Raw genomic sequence first — 16,809 nt, forward strand, 5'->3', positions numbered from 1 at the left:
GTTATTCTTAAGCAGAGTGGTCCAGTCTCCTATGTTGTTAAGCTGACAGATGGGCATGTTTTCCGCAGACATCAGGACCATGTGCGCCTGCGTCATGATTCCGGCTCAGAGGTAGACAGTTCCATGGAATTTCCAATGGTGAGACAGACTACTGGGGAAGCATGTCCACCAGTGACTTTGCTAGAGGGAGACACACTGGCAGAGGGGGCAGAGTCCCCTGAAGAGGATGGACATTCTCACACGGACACACAGATCCCTCTCATGTTCCCAATACCAGATCCACCCAAAACATCCTCACCAGCGGTGCCTGCTGGGTCACCGGGGGTAGTGTGTAGATCACAGCACCCTCGCAAACCTCCTGACAGACTGAATCTTTGATTGGATAGTTTCTTTTGTTGTTAGATTGAATGTTGAATTTGCCACTTTTTTTTAGGTGTTTTTGTATTGGTAACCTGTTGCTAATGATACCACTGTTTTTATTTCCCAGTTCTTCTATATTTGGGGAATGTTGGATTTTAAAGGGGGAGAAGTGTTGTAATGTGAGCATTATTAAAAGTAAGTTAATACTAATCAGGGAGTTGTTGGTAGCAAGAGGTGGGATCTGGGGTTGGCGGGGTCTTTACTTCCACTCTTTTTACTCCCAGTATGCATTGTATATCGTTCCTCCACCCAGGCCGCATGAGGTACCTGGAAGCCTCTGTATTGTAAATATCATTTGCCGTCCCAGATAAAGATGTTCTTTTGGCCATCAAATTGTCGAGTGGTCTTTTTGTAAAGTAGAAGTTACCACAGTTTATAACACTGTTATAACATAGAACATAGAAAACCTACAGCACAATACAGAACCTTCGGCCCACAATGCTGTGCTGAACATGTTACATAGAAGAGCTCGCTTTAGTAAATTGTAAACACCATAGAGCAGGGGTGTCAAACTCATTTTAGGTCACGGGCCGGATTGAGCAAAATGCAGCTTCATGCGGGCCGGATTGAGCAAAATGCAGCTTCATGCGGGCCGGATCAGTCGGACGCGTGCGAACGCAGCTTTCGTTGCCTCCGTTTTTTCAGCCTGCTCTCATGTGTCTCAGTCTCTGCTATAACTACAAAGTGTTTCATTTTACAAATTCCTTTTCTTATGAAGAAGACTGCCGAGCAAGACTGCCGAATAAACACTAAAAACCCTGAAAACCTGGTACCTGAATAAACTCAGCATTAGCCATATCATACGCCATAGGCGCTTCGATTACTGGGGCCAGCTTTAATAGTAATTAGATATAATCTCGTGGGCCAAAGATAATTCCACCGCGGGCCGGATTTGGCCCGTGGGCCTTGAGTTTGACATATATGCCATAGAGTCTACAGTGGACCATTCTCATATCACTGTCTGTACATTTCTGCAACATTTACTGAAACTGAGGCTTATTAAAAGGATCATCATGGAGATATGCAATACTCGGCTCATACATATGTGTGACTGACCTATTCAGACACATAAGGCTAAGCTCAGCCAGCACCACTAATTCTTTGGATTAAGTTCTTTGCATCTTTCTAGGATATGCAAACATTCCATGTTTATTTCTTGTACAGACCCTCTCTCTTGCTTTATCGTCTGGTTTACTTTAGGGAGGGAAAGGGAAAACCTAGTAAACTGAGATTGGGTCAATGCTTTGTGCAACATCTCCATTCAATCCACACTGATGATGCTAAGTTTCTTTTTAGTTAAAGCCTGCCAGTTTAATTCTTCCTTTTATTTTAGTCTGACATTTTATTCTCTGTCTTACACTGTTCCAATCAATTCTAGCTCAAGCTCAATAAATATTTCACCTTCTCCCATATCTCAGCAATGACTTCAACAATTGCAGCTGATTAGTCTTTCCAGTTTGTGTCAGGACTGGAAAATTCTGATAAAAGGACACCAATCAGTTGCTCTCACTACAATGATGCTGCTCAACCTGTTTCTGCCTTTATGTCAGATTTTCATTATCTGTAGTTTTCTATCTTTTTCAATTGGTGTAGATCAGCCCAGTCTCTTCTATAGTCAGAGCACATCTGAAAGGGCACAGATTCTCATAAGAACAATCTTCCATGTGTCTTCACACCATTCATACATAACTCTCACTAAGGGATCTTTGCTCTCAATTGAATCCAGACAGTATCAGTACCAAAGGGTCCATGACAAGAGGTCCATGATCGTGGTTACTATTCCTTTAATCTTCTGAATAGTATGCCATCAAAATTTACCAAAATATTGCATTTCAGCCACAGCACAGACTCACTGGTGCAGCAGGTGAGATGATTAATGTTCATGTCCTTCTCATGTTTATTCAAATACTGCTTACCTTATGCAAAAGAGTGAATATGCAATAAGCTTTTAATATTGTTGCCGAATTAGAGGTCAAAGCAACTGTATGAGATGTCTCATGAAAATAAATGTTGAAAGCAGAACATCATCTTTGACCCACTGAACTTACCAATAAGCAATTGTTTCTAACATCGCAAATTTAGCTTCAGGAATAAAATAACGTGTGAGTTAACCATCTCAGAGGTAAGAGCCTCAAAATCTGTAGGATCAATTAACAGCCTGACAAATATGTAGGAGGCAATTAGAAGTGTCATGTGTTCTTGTGAACTGTGTCTAAATCAATGTCCATTCGAACCACTATGTACATGTGGGCAGCCATTTCATTGAGCAATGTCTATATAGATTTGCTATGTGTTATTAACTTCATTCTGAATCAATGCGATCACAGATAGGTGAAAACCTTCATTCCATATAAAAGCTGTGCTTTGGACGGTTGTGACTGAGGTTCAGACACACACAGCTCTGAACTTTATTTCATGTGAGTAAAATGAACATAATCAGTGCTAGAACACATAAACTGTGACAATAACAGAGCAATACAGAATGTATGAAATAATGAAAGTTTGGAGTCTCCAGCTTCTTCAGGGTTTGATGTAAACATTGCATTGTCAAACAATCAACATAGAATTCAGTTCTTGTTCTCTACCTATTAATTACCTTCTTCACTTAGATTGCATCCTTAGATAAAAACTGTGTTGATTCCTGTTCATTCAGTCAGTCCATTGAGACTTACCTGTAAGTTGATGCATTTCCTGTTGTCATGAAGACGGAACTTTCTTCAGCTCTACCTCTCGCACTTTAATCTGTCAATGACAATCCATTTTAGCCATCAGTGTGTTCATCACAACCTCTATCTGAAGCACTGGGAATACAACACGAACCTGATGAAAGGGTTGTTGGGTAATGGAATACATGAACTTCTATTGCACTATTGTTCAATGGACCTTTTATTTATTAGGCGTCTTGGTAGCATAGTGGTTAGCACGACACTAATACAGTTCACGGCTTCAGAGTTTGAAGTTCAATCACAGCATCCACTGTAAGAAGTTTGCATGTCCTTCTTTTCTCTGGGTGCTCCAGTTTCTTCCCACAATCCAAAGACATACCAGTTAGTGGGAAGGCATCAGGTAACGATGGGATTCTCCCCGATCTGATCAAGCACTGCATGACTACCCTGCTGCACCTGCTTCATGAAGTCTTCTGTCAGTGCTGGCAGAAGGGAGATGTACCACAGGATATGAGGGACACCAAGATCATTACATTCACAAAAACAAAGGTGAGAGAAGTGACTGTAACAACTACAGGGGCATCTCCCTCTTGAAAGTCGTTGGCAATGTCTTTGCCCGAGTCTTCTTAGTCCGCGAACAGAAGTTGGCTAAAAGTATCTATTCTGATTCACAGAGTGGCTTCTGTCCTGGAAGATCAACTGTGGATGTGATTTTCTCTCTCCACCAACTCCAGGAGAAGTGCAGACAACAAAACAAAGTAAGTCCTACTTCACTAACCTTGTAAGATCTGTCATGTCTATTTTTAAAAATTCAAATGATACATATTTCACAAATTTACCTCAGCACCTAATAATTGAATTACAGAGCAGACTTGATGGGCCATATGGAGCTCATCGGGCCTAACTCTGCTCCTTTATCTTATGGTCTTATATCTCCGGTCTAAAATATAACATGACTTCAGTGCATATCACCAAAGTTAAGTAATGAGTTAATATTGGGTACTTAGCAAGTTTCCTTTAATGTTTAATCATATACATAAAAATCTTCTATTTGTGTTGTTCTAAACCAACCATTCAATGAGATGTACACATTGGCTAATAAAAGGAGACCTCAGAAAAAAAGAACACATCTCCGTACAATGAGTTTTGTGTGCAATGACTTATGTGTGTAGTCTAAACTTTAATTTATTCAAGGTTTATAAATCGATGCAATGTGCAAATTCTGGAAGCACCTTGAAATTCCTTTTCAACAAGCAGGAATTATTACAGGGTTGGAGTGTATGATGGATTGAATTTTCTAAGTTAAAAAACATTATAAGGAATTTATTTTCCCTCGCACCCAATTGCAAGTTTCTCACTTGCATTGCTATCTGAGTCATTAGCCTGAGTCATGAGTGCAGATTTCTGTTGAGTAACCCTGTTAATTGCAAGAGTGGTTCCCTTGAAATCATCTAATGTGGGATACAGAGTGCCAGGTTTGCTTGCTTTAAATGTGTTACAATTCAGGGGTGAGGCCCTGAACAATAGGAAGGCCTTGACTGACGCTATGACGAAATCCATCCTTGAAACTACTCCAACAATTGTGTGCGTTGGGTATTGTAGCCTGCTCTTCCAGTATTGCAGAACGTCAGATTGGTTAGTGCGCTCAGAATAATCTCTTCTTGAATGTACTATACTACTGACCCAATAGGTACTAGTTACCTGAATAAACTCATCAAAAGCTCTGCATATGATCTTCCCTGAAGTAGATGATAAAGTTTATTTTAATATGATGAAAAAATTGTTTTAAACAACACGGTCATTCTTCTGAAATAACAAGAGGCATTTAAAATATGGTGATACTGTGAGATGCACTCAATTTGAATTATGCAGTGAAGGAGTGCTGCTTTGGAGAAAGTCAATAGGAGGACAGGAAGCACAGTACTACTGCCATTAGACATTAGACTAGGGAATCACCAGCAAGGTTCCTTCAGGTTCACAAATTCAGTTTCTAGATTAATATCCAAATCTTAGGGTATCTTATCCAAATGAGGGTAGAGGATCAGATAAGAATGACCCACCATAGAGGGAGTGGGTGGTATGGTAAGGCCGGTGTATAGAGCAAACTCTTGATAATCCAATTATATCCCTTTATTGCACAAACAGAAAACAAAATATTCCTCTCATCTTACCAACATCTCAGAGTAATCTAAGATATGACTCACTATTTGTTTTAGGATATATCTAAAACATGGATAATTAAACAGTTAATTGCATAGACATGCCATATCCTGCTCTTTCTGAGAAAGATTCATTCATTATTAAACGATAGATGCTGTTTCCAAGTATCTCATTGCTTGTTATATTATTAAAATATAATTAGATATAGACATTGAGAGTATTTTAAAATGTATCTTGCTTCCACTCACAATTAAAATGTTCCTTTAAATGGACTCTACATGTTGGATTAACAATTATAATTTAACAACCAAGCTTCTACAGACATGTAGATTTTGAGTTAGTGTTGTTTGCTTATTGAACTATTGTGCATGGATATTTACTGTACATCTCAAATAAAACAGTACACTTGATTCATAATTCACATTGATTTTTGGCCAATGATAATCTTCACCAAGAACTGAACTTTGCAACATTAATCATTAAACATCTTAGGTTTATGACAACCTCCTGAACTTGGATATCCACAGATTTTGCTTTATCTCTCTTAGATCAATTTCCCCATCCTTTACCTTTTTGTAACACTGGATTTTTAAAAAATTGTTGGACTCAAAATAGTATTATTGCACAGGGATTTCAATTGTTGGACCGTTCTGATTTCTTCCAATGAAGGTGATGACCTCTAGAAGAGGGATGCATTAAATTTGAACCAGTATTGTCTGGACTACCTAAAGTGTAGTCTTGGATGGATGGAACATAATTTGTGAACTGTATCTGGGAATCTTTCTTGAATGTTCCTCTCGGAAAGGTGCAATTCTGGACCTTCCCTTAGGCGTCTACCGGCATGCTGCAGGGATTTGTGTTGGTACATTTATTTTACATATATAGACACAACACAGTGACTTATTTTATATATATATAAATAAAAAATCCCTTTTCAATTATAAATTAATAATTATATTTATTTCAATATTTGTATAAATAATTTGGATGCAAATGCATAGACTTAATCGATAACTCTGTGGATAATATGAAATCAGGAATGGAAAATTGAACATTCATACCATTGGACTGCAGGCTAGCCAAGGGGAGTATGAGGTGCTGTTCTGCTATTTTGTGTTTACCTTCACTGTGGCAGTGGAGAAGACAAAGGACAGACAGATCCATTGGGGAATGGGAAAGGGAGAAGCTCATGATGCCCTCTGGGGAAAGAACACAGTGATTTGTTGAATAGCCGTCTAGTCTACGCTTACCTTGCTGACACAAAGGATGACTTACAGTACCACAAGAATCAAATGCAGTAGACCATATTGAAGGCAGTCATGTTAATGTCTGCCTTTAATGAGAAAAGCTATTTTGTTCCTGGATGCAGGTAATAAAAGAGGTGAAGAGACAGGGGAAAGTGCCAAGGCACATGACTGGTTAGAGGGGAAAGAATAAATAATCATGGAGTATGGGGATGGGAAGCTGTGGCTGGTGAAGGGATCCCACTGGAGTTGGCAGAAGTGGTGAGGGATGATATACTGGGTAAGGTGTCTAGGGGGTCAAAGGAAACTCTATCTCTGTACTGTTTGGTAGAGGCAGGAGAATTTATGTAGGAACTGCTTGTGAAAATTCCATCAAATATGATGGAGGAGAAGTCATGTTTCCTAAAGAAGAAGAAATGTTTTAATGCTCTGGAATGAAAAGCCCAATCTTGAGAATAGATTAAGTGGAAACGAAGACACTGAAAGAAAGGGGTGGTGTTCTTTCAAAAGATGGAGTGGGAGGAGGTTCAGTCTGGGTAGCTGTGGAGGCTTGTTGATTTATAGCAGATAACAGTGGATGGTTAGTTCCTGAGATGGAGACTGAAAGACAAAGAAAATGGAGAGAAGTTTCAGAAATAGAGTTCTTCCAGTGCATGTGTTTTGCTCCATATTTCAGCATCCACAGTGTTTGGTGTTTTGGTTTTCCTGAAGTCTGTGGACAACAGAAGAAATTGAGTAAGGTATTTCAGCTGAAGGAGTTAAACCAAGTACAAGTTAATGTTGTGTCAGGGAGCTCACTGCAGCTATCAGCGATCTGTCAGTGTTTCACTAATTAACAAATGGAACTCCATAATAAATTAATCAATAGTCTGAATTAACCATGAAAATCAATGAATAACTTTGAGAATCTTAGAATTACTTAATTGGTACAAAACACTAACATCAATCAATACTTTTAATTCCCACTGAACCTTTGCCAGATTCCAAATATTCTTGGTATTTGTTTTCACTTAGTAGTTAGCTTTATGCAACTGTGTCTAAATAATATGTAAGGAAGAGTGTAAATAGTTGACAGGTTACACAAGTTTCAGAGCATCTTCTTTAAAAATCACTGAATTAGATAAGAAATGACAGCACTATCTGAATAAATTGAAAAATATTTAATGCAAAGTGATTCTAAAAAAATGAGGAATTGTTTAGTAAATATCCAAAAGCACAAAACGATTGAATGTTAAATCACAACCAAAGTATTCTTCAACTGTGTCTATAACAATAGTTTAGATAGATAGATAGATACTTTATTCATCCCCATGGGGAAATTCAACTTTTTTCCAATGTCCCATACACTTGTTGTAGCAAAACTAATTACATACAATACTTAACTCAGTAAAGAATATGATATGCATCTAAATCACTATCTCAAAAAGCATTAATAATAGCTTTTAAAAAGTTCTTAAGTCCTGGCGGTAGAATTGTAAAGCCTAATGGCATTGGGGAGTATTGACCTCTTCATCCTGTCTGAGGAGCATTGCATCGATAGTAACCTGTCGCTGAAACTGCTTCTCTGTCTCTGGATGGTGCTATGTAGAGGATGTTCAGAGTTATCCATAATTGACCGTAGCCTACTCAGCGCCCTTCGCTCAGCTACCGATGTTAAACTCTCCAGTACTTTGCCCATGACAGAGCCCGCCTTCCTTACCAGCTTATTAAGACGTGAGGCATCCCTCTTCTTAATGCTTCCTCCCCAACACGCCACCACAAAGAAGAGGGCGCTCTCCACAACTGACCTATAGAACATCTTCAGCATCTCACTACAGACATTGAATGACGCCAACCTTCTTAGGAAGTACAGTCGACTCTGTGCCTTCCTGCACAAGGCATCTGTGTTGGCAGTCCAGTCTAGCTTCTCGTCTAACTGTACTCCCAGATACTTGTAGGTCTTAACCTGCTCCACACATTCTCCATTAATGATCACTGGCTCCATATGAGGCCTAGATCTCCTAAAGTCCACCACCATCTCCTTGGTCTTGGTGATATTGAGACGCAGGTAGTTTGAGTTGCACCATATCACAAAGTCCTGTATCAGTTTCCTATACTCCTCCTCCTGTCCATTCCTGACACACCCCACTATGGCCGTGTCATCAGCGAACTTCTGCACATGGCAGGACTCCGAGTTATATTGGAAGTCTGATGTGTACAGGGTGAACAGGACCGGAGAGAGTACGGTTCCCTGCGGCGCCCCTGTGCTGCTGACCACTGTGTCAGACCTACAGTCTCCCAACCGTACATACTAAGGCCTATCTGTCAAGTAGTCCACTATCCAATCCACCATGTGAGAGTCTACTCCCATCTCCGTTAGTTTGTGCCTTAAGATCTTGGGCTGGATGGTGTTAAAGGCACTAGAGAAGTCAAGGAATGTAATCCTCACAGCACAACAGACCCCCTCTAGGTTAGAGAGTGATTTGTGCAGCAAATACGTGATAGCATCCTCCACTCCCACCTTCTCCTTATACGCAAACTGAAGAGGATCCCGGGCGTGCCTGGTTTGTGGCCTCAGATTCTGTATTATCAGCCGCTCCATGGTCTTCATCACGTGCGACGTCAAGGCAACAGGTCTGAAGTCATTCAACTCCTTTGGTTGTGGTTTCTTCGGTACCGGGATAATACAGGATGTTTTCCACTGTCTGTATTTATCATTTATCATATTTATCATAATACTGCAGCATTTTGATACATAAATGACTGTTTATGTAAAATTAGGCTAGTGTTCCCAACCAATCTAAGTCCCTCAGAGATGAACAGTAGTTCAAAACAGTCAGAAGTCCATCTGTTTATGCAGGCTATCTAACAGTACCCAGCAGACACAATATGAGAACATCAAGAAAACATGACTGAGTTCTCTTCCATGTCTGATGATGGAACAAATATTGAAAATAACTGTCATTTCATTATTGCATAGCAATGCAATTAAAAATGTCATTACCTCATTAATACATACAAAATGCTGGAGGAACTCAGCAGCTTTTCATAGATGTTGCCTGGCCTGCTGAATTCCTCCAGCTTTTATGTGTGTGGCTTGAATTTTCAGCATCTGCAGATTTTTTCTTGCTTGTGATCAACTTATTAAATTGTTTAATAACGCAACAGTTCAGTTTCCCAGTACATCAAGAGCATTGGTGACCTACATAACATTAGTTAAAATGTCATTTTGCTTATAACTATAATCATACTGTAAAAGAGGCCAAATTGGTAACAATCAAAAGCCACAGTCACCTCAAAAACTGGAGCAGTTTTATGCTTGTCTTGTTTTGAAGTAGTGCATTTGAATGTTCCAACGGACAAACTTCAAACACTTTTGTTTGATGTGAAGAGATTAAGTGCATTAGTTATTTCTGCAGCTGTGATAAGAGAGCCAGGCCTTGAACTTCTTTCAAGCACATTCAAGTTTGTGCTGGGTATGGGCCAAAGAGGTTATTTTGCTACAAAATTTGATGTGCATAGTTTCCAAGGTATAAATTGTGCCTTGTGCCATTAACATATTTATAAGCCTTTCCTTTATACACTCTGAAGAGGAAGAGTCTTCAGGGATGTATTTATCAGTTTTTGCTGTATGAACTTCAACCAAAAAATGCTTTATCATCATGATAGTTGCTTGATTTGCCAAGTTCCTCCAGCAGTTTGTGTTTTATTTTGCTCCAGATTGCAGCATCTGCAGTCTCTTCTGCCTGCAGATTGTTTAATTTAACTGATCAAGATCTGAATATTCTATTTAGCTAATCCATCCTGGATCACATGTGTTCTGGACCAGCTTATTTTGACGGACTTTTGCAAAGAACTATCAATAATTCAAGTAGAAAATGTCAGTTCTTTGCTTAGCAGAGTGCTCTTCATGAAATGCAACCCAGTTATTGGTGAATGAGAAGAGTTTAATAGTGCTATCAATGGCATTCTTTGTCATTGTTTTTTGATTTAGAATAAGCTTTAATCATACACATCGGATTTGTCCTAGTTTTGTGAACAGATATATATTGGGCAATTTTTGGCAAGGTTGGGGATTTTCGAGTGTTGTATTTGTAATTATATCCAAATAATTTGGCTAGAAGGTCAGCTGGTTCTGGAGTGCAGATTCACTGTGCTACAGTCAGATGTCATCTAGTCTCATACAATTTGCTGTTTCCAGTACCTTTGCCCATTTTTGGAGGTGATGAAGTGTGTATCAAATTGACTGAAGATTGTCATCTGTGTGGAAGTTTCAACAGGAAGCCCAGTTGGATCATCCACTCAGCACTTCCAGCTGAACAGGGCTGAGGATGCTTTCGCTTTGCATTTTGTGCTTATTTGCAGGATATTGCATTGTTCAATATGGGGTTCTGAAGTCATCTTCTTCTGTTAGCTATTTAATCTGCTATTCATGACTAGATGTGGTAGGATTGTGACTCAGTGAGATGGTAGTTTCAGATGCAGTGGAGATTAACAATGCCTTTCAGGAAGGAAAGGAGTAATGAAAGTAGAAACCAAGGAATGTATTGTTAATCGGATGTATATTAAAAGAAAACGGTGTTATTTCTTTGTGATTTTTTAGACTGTACAGTTGTTGCATTTCTTGAACTGCAAATCATGACGCACCAGGTCATTTAGGCTACCCAGCAGTTCAATGTTCTGGACTTCATCATTTAAAGTTCAAAGTTCAAAGTAAATTTATTATCGAAGTACATATATGTCACCTTTGCATCCATGAGATTCATTTTCTTGCTGGCATACTGTAGATGTGTTCAATGGTGGTGAGGGCAATACTTGTGATAGACTGGACCATATCCACTACTTTGTGTAGGATTTTCCGTTCAAGGTCATTGGTGTTTCCAGATCAGGCTGTGATGCAGCCATTCAATATACTCTCCACTATAAATCTATAGAAGTTGTCAAAGTTTTAGATGTCATGCCGAATCTTTGCAAGCTCCTAAGAAAGTAGAAGTGCTGCTGTGCTTTCTTTGTAATTGCACTTATGTGCTGGGCCTAGTTCAAGTCCACTGAAATAGTAACATTGAAAAAACTAAAGTTGCTGACCTTCTCCACCTTTGATCCTCCGATGAAGACTGGCTCATGGACCCCTGGTTTCCTTCTCCTGAAATCAATAATCAGCTCCTTGGTCTAGCTACCTTTTAGTAAGGGGTTGGTGTTATAGCACCACTCAGCCTCCCTCCCATATGCAGATTCATTACCACCTTTGATTCAGTCTACGATAGTGGTGTCATCAGTAATCTTGAATACTGCACTGGAGCTGTGCTTAGTCACACATTTATAAGTATAAAGTGAGTAGAGCAGGGGCTAAGCACACAACCATGTGGTTCACCTGTGCTGATGGAAATTGTGGAGGAGATGTTGTTGCAAATCCAAATTGTCTGGGGTCTGCAATTGAGGAAATCCAGGATCCTGTCAAAGGGCTTTGGCCCAAAACATCAACTGTACTTTTTTTCCATAGATGCTGTCTGGCCTGCTGAGTTCCTCCAGCATTTTGTGTGTGTTGCTCAGATTTTCAGCATCTGCAGATTTTCTCTTGTTTCCAATTGCATGAGGAGGTACTGGGGCCAAGGTCTTGGAGTTTACTGATAAGTTTTGAGGTGACGATAGTATTGAGTGCTGAGCTGTAGTCGATAAAGCCCTTCCTGATGTATGCATCTTTGCTGTCCAGATGTTCCAGGGTTGAGTGAAGAGCCAATGAGACAGCATCTGTTATGAGCCTGTTGCTCGGGTAGGCAAACTGGAGCAGATCCAAGTCACTTCTCAGGTAGGAGTTGATACATTTCATCACCAGCCTCTCAAACATTTCAACACAGTGGATGCATGTGCTACTGGATGATAGTCACTGAAGCAGGTTGCCACGTTCTACTTAGACTTCAATATAATTGAAATCTGTTTGAAGAGGGTAAGTACCTCAGACTGCCAAGGCAAGAGGTTAAAGATCTCAGCGAACACTCCAGCTAGCTGATTAGCACAGGTTTTTAGCACTTGGCCAGGTACCCTGGATGCTTTTTGTAGGTTCACCCCCCTGAAGGCTTCTCACATGTCAGCCTCAGGGACTGAAATCACAAGATGATCAGCAGCTGTGGGAATCTGTGATGTTTCCTCCATGTTATGATGGTCAAATTGAGCTTAGAAAGCATTGAGCTTACCTGGAAACGAAGCCCTGTTGTCGCCTAAGTTACTTGATTTAATTTCATAAAAGGTGATAGTTAACAAGCTCTCCCATAACTGTTGAGCATCCTTTGTTAATTCAAGTTTAGTCCAGAATTGCCACTTCACCCATGAGATAACTTTCCGGAGATTGTATCATTTAACTTTTGTTAAATTGTTAAATTTACAATTTACAATTGTTAAATTGTACCATTTAACTTTCTTGGCACCAGATTTGAATGCCTCTGACCTGACACACAGCAGACTGCATATCTCATGGTTTATCCATGGCTTCTGGTTGGGAAAGACTCTGAACGATTTTGTGGGGACACACTTGTCAGCAACTGTTTTAATAAAGTCTGTGACAACCATGGTGCATTCATTCAGATCCACAGATGAGTCCTTGAACATGATCCAGTCTATTGACTTGAATCAATCATGTAGCCACTCTCTGTCTCCCGTGATCTAGCATGTTGGGACCTCTGGTGCTACAGGCATATGCTGATGGCAATTGGGCAGGGTTTTCTTCAAGCAAGCCTGGTTGAAATTCCCCACTATGATTTGAAATGCTTCAGGATGGACTGTTTCTTGTTTGGAGGCAGCATCATGCAGTATCTCAAGTGTTTGATTATAGTTGGCTGCTGGTGGTATGTAAACTGTGGTCAGGATTATAGAGGAGCACTCCTCAGGTAATTAGAAAGGATTGCATTTGACTGGTAGGTGTTCAAGTTCAGGGGAACATGAGTTTGACAAAACCACCACATCAGAGCACCACCAAGAGTTGATCATGAAACGCACATCTCCACCATTTGCCTTTTCAGCAGTTCAGTGCATACAGAAAATTGAGAGGCCTTCCAGTATGATTGCTGTATCTGGCTGTGCCTGGAAAAAGCCACATCGAGCTCAGGTATACAACATAACAATCCCTCATTTCTCTCCAGTACAACAATCTTGCTCTCAGGTTCTCAATTTTGTTCTCCAGTGACTGCACAACAAGGTGCTGGGTAGAGGAGCCTCAATCAGCCTGGTTTGGAGTCTCCCCCTCCTGCCTCACTTCCAGCCAATGGCAATGAACATCTGGCCATTTAAAGGTGCTGTGCATGCTTGGTCCACCAAGCCCTTCAGAAGATCGTGAAATCTGTAAATCATTAAGTTGATTTAACAGTACATTGCTTAAAGGGGAATTACAAGGTGTAGATTGCAATGAGAGTAATTTGAAAGAGGTATATTTCAAAGTATTGTCCGCAGCTGGCAGAACATCGTTTAATGGTACAGCTCCTATCAAGCAGCACATTCTGCAAATGGGTCATCTTTCAATTGAACTTTAGAATCTGAAGCTGAAATCATTTTTATACTATTTTATGAACAGATTGATTTGCCTTAAGTGATATTTCCTGTGACAACTTGTTGTGTTTGTACTGTGATTATTGTCACGTTGTTTTCAGTTGTGACTAGTCACTGATTACTATAGTTAGACAAACACAGTGCCTTCTACATTATTCTAATCATGAATGTCAAGGTCATGGAGAAGGTGTGGAGACTATTTACTCAAATGGCATCAGGAGTGAGAGAGTTGAGCTAAATGAAATCCCGGGGTTTATATCCTTACAAAGAGATTATAGAATACCTAGCAAAGGCATTCAAATCATGAATGGTTTTGCCAGTCAGTTCAGAAAAAAAATGGGATTCAATGGTAGACTAGTTAACAACTACAAAACACAATGTTTTTAAAAGTTGTTTTCTCTCTTACCTGATTCTGATGAAGGTTGGTTGCTTTTGAATGTTTTCAATATTTACTGTTTTTATTTCAGATTTTGAGCATCTGCGGTTTTTAAAATTTTGGTTTCACAATGTGAGTGACTTGAGAAGTGTTTATGCAGTAAGTTATTCAGATTTGAAATAAGATGCCTGACAGGGAGGTGGAAGCAGTTTCAACAAAATCTTTCAGAAGGAAACTCAACATATATTGAAAGGAAAGAGGTTGGGAAAGATGGGGATTGAAGAATGCTCTTTTAAAAAAATTGCCACAGGCATGATGAAGTGGAAAGAATAACCTCAGTCATTGTTCATCAGCTATTTAAACACAGCGAAGCATCATAGTTTAGCCAAATCCTCCCACACTTCATATCTAGAAAAAAAACCTAAGATGTGTCTAATGCTCCACAATTAGTTTAGATTAATAACTCAGCTCTAATCACATAAGCATCCTAATACAATATTTCAGAATCCAATCCAAATCATGGAACTGTTAAAGCACTACTAATTGGGGTGAAGTGAAGTGAGGTGCATAAACTCCACATTTCACTCTTATGGTGTTAATTAAATTGCAAAAAAAACCGAACCTGTTGATATATAGAATAAAATATGCACCAAACCTTACACAGCATATAATCCCTATCAGTGACCTTTCTATGACTCTTAACTAACAGAGACAAGCTGTTCTCTGATTGAAGTGTTTACTACGCACAAATAACGTGAAATAGAAGCTGTAAACCTCACAATTAGCAGAAGAAGGAGATCTGCTGAATATAGCACACTTAAAAATAAATGGCCAAGTCAATCCTTTGTATGAGTATGAGTCATTTCCATCAAGCAAAACACAGTTATTAAGGTGCATGCTATAACAGATATCGGCAGTTCCGGGCATTTTTCAAGAGGTATGCAGGATTGCAGAAATAAATTTACATTTTGTGATATTTCATGTCATCAGCAAAAGTTTTCCTGTTTTCAGAGCCATCAGTCCAGGATTATTATTCCCATTCATTGTAATAAACCAGAAAATCATGGGATGAAAAATACAAAGTCCAAGTAACTATCTTTTCAGTCTGGCCTTCAATGTATCTGACCAGCAAAATTGGGATGAAATGTTACTCGAGCTACTTTTTATCTGAGCATTCACTGCAGGAGGGAGCCTGCACCAACCCCCCCCCCCCCCACCCCCCATCCTCATCACATTCTACAGGGGTTGTATTGAGAGCATCCTGAGCAGCTGCATCACTGCCTGGTTCGGAAATTGCACCATCTCAGATCGCAAGGCCCTGCAGTGGATAGTGAGATCAGCTGAGAAGATCATCGGGGTCTTTCTTTCCATTACGGACATTTACACTACACGCTGCATCCGCAAAGCAAACAGCATTATGAAGCACCCCTCATACAAACTCTTCTCCCTCCTGCCATCTGGGAAAAGGCACCGAAGCATTCAGGTTCTCACGACCAGACTATGTAACAGTTTCTTCCCCCAAGCTATCAGACTCCTCAATACCCAGAGCCTGGACTGACACCTTACTGCCCTATTGTCCTGTTTATTATTTATTGTAATGCCTGCACTGTTTTGTGCACTTTATGCAGTCCTGGGTAGGTCTGTAGTCTAGTGTAGTTTTTTTTTTCTGTATTGCTTTTTACATAGTTCAGTCTAGTTTTTTACTGTGTCATGTAACACCATGGTCCTGAAAAACATTGTCTCATTTTTACTATGTACTTTACTAGTAGTTATTGTCGAAATGACAATAAAAGTGACTTGACTTGACTTGATGACTTTCCTTCTGAACTCCTTTTATTCTCTTCACAGAAGCTGCCAGACCTTGTGAACACTCGCAGTATTTTCTGTTTTTTATTCCACATCCTGATTCAGGTATCATTGACATCCCCCTTCGTCTGCATCATAAAGCAGATTATCAATATCAGAGCTATTTACCTTTGTTCTGCTTTGTATCCACTGCAAGGTGCATGATCTGCTAAGCATAATCTACACTTCTATTACTTTTTCAGCATCTGCAATATATTTGCTATTGTTGTACATGGGAATTATTAATTTACTATTTGCTTGCATTGAGACCAAGAAGGCAGAGCTAGCTGAGCAACTCCTACCAACCATTAATTTACATCCAGTTAGATCAATGCACTGAATATACTCCTATACTAAACCACAGGCCAAACTGCCTGTCATTGGAACTCAATTGAGTCAAATAAGTTTAGCCTTCAGAGTTATTCTGAACAGTTTAAAGTGATTACAATGCCTGCAATAAAAAAGAAATTTTAACAATAAAAGACTTAAATACACCTCCTAATGCAAAGTCAAATACAAAATTACTTCATGAGCCATCCTGTGCAAAATGTCAACTAAGTTCACATTTATTCATCAGAATTAT

Source organism: Hemitrygon akajei, chromosome 4 (genome assembly GCF_048418815.1).
Source record: "Hemitrygon akajei chromosome 4, sHemAka1.3, whole genome shotgun sequence".
NCBI lineage: Eukaryota > Metazoa > Chordata > Chondrichthyes > Myliobatiformes > Dasyatidae > Hemitrygon > Hemitrygon akajei.